The sequence below is a fragment of the Sphaerodactylus townsendi genome, linkage group LG01 (genome assembly GCF_021028975.2).
Source record: "Sphaerodactylus townsendi isolate TG3544 linkage group LG01, MPM_Stown_v2.3, whole genome shotgun sequence".
Lineage (NCBI taxonomy): Eukaryota > Metazoa > Chordata > Lepidosauria > Squamata > Sphaerodactylidae > Sphaerodactylus > Sphaerodactylus townsendi.
The window spans coordinates 65,060,759-65,061,759 of NC_059425.1; the positions used below are offsets into that span (position 1 = coordinate 65,060,759).

Below are 1,001 nucleotides of genomic sequence, written 5' to 3' on the forward strand. Positions count from 1 at the left end.
GGTTTGACCCAGAAATGGGGATATGAAGAGGTTAACAATGTGCTGGACATCTTGAGAGTACATCTGAAATTAAGGATTGCAAAACTGGAGAAGATTGATTAAAAGGAGGAGGCATACACTGTTGGTTAGAACTCTAACCAGGAATTTAAGCATTGTGGGTTGTCCCCAGAATTCCTTTGAAATGCTGGGCAACTCAGAGTGCAGTAACATGGCTAGTTTAGCTTTTGTTAATCCCCGCTTTCCCCCGTGCACTGGGGCTGCCCTTAGAGTGCTGTGGCTCGGGTAGAAAATGTCAGAGTAGTCTGTGGGGGTCATCTGCGTTTTTTGAGAAGCAGTGGTGGGTCTGGTAATGTGCAATAGCCCACTGTGTGCCACTGTTATGGACCAGACACTCTAAGATAAGGAGCTAGAGTCCATATTGTATTTGTGCAAATACTGTATTCATGGTTAGAGCACTGTTGCTGTAACATATATACTAAAACTGGAATGATACAGAGAAGTTTAGCATGGTCCCTGCACAAGGATGATAAGCAAATTCGTGAAGCATCTAAATCACTATTAATAATTATGACAAAATTCTTACACTTATCTTGCTGTGGTGGTAGCATAATTGACTATATATTATATGCTTATTGAGTTCAGTATATGAGTTTTATGTTGATGATTTCCCTCTGAGTGATCATTTACCTCTATGTCTTTTCTTTAATTTTTAATGGTTGGAAGGCCTCATCTGAGAAATGTATAGCTCCTAATACCTTGGGTTCACTTGTATGTTGGACCCCACATCTTGAGTCCCAGGTTAATCAATGGTTGGACTTACCTTCAGTTACCACCTCAAAAGCCTCAGTAGACTTTTGAACTATCTCAAGTTGCAATAACCTCATATGAAGAACTTATTGATGCCATTGCCAATTTCTATCACAAATATTGTAATGCCCAAAAAGGCACAAAGAAAAGGGGACACAATTGGTTTGATAATGAATGTATCAAGGGTAATAAGA

At 39.7% G+C, this 1,001-nt stretch overlaps 1 non-coding gene across 1 annotated transcript; it reads left to right on the plus strand.

Annotated features, from left to right (window-relative positions):
- The first annotated feature begins 455 nt into the window (after positions 1–455).
- On the plus strand, positions 456–558 carry LOC125425620. Its single transcript, XR_007243398.1, has one exon. It is a non-coding gene; the product is annotated as a U6 spliceosomal RNA (small nuclear RNA).
- The last annotated feature ends 443 nt before the right edge of the window (positions 559–1,001 follow it).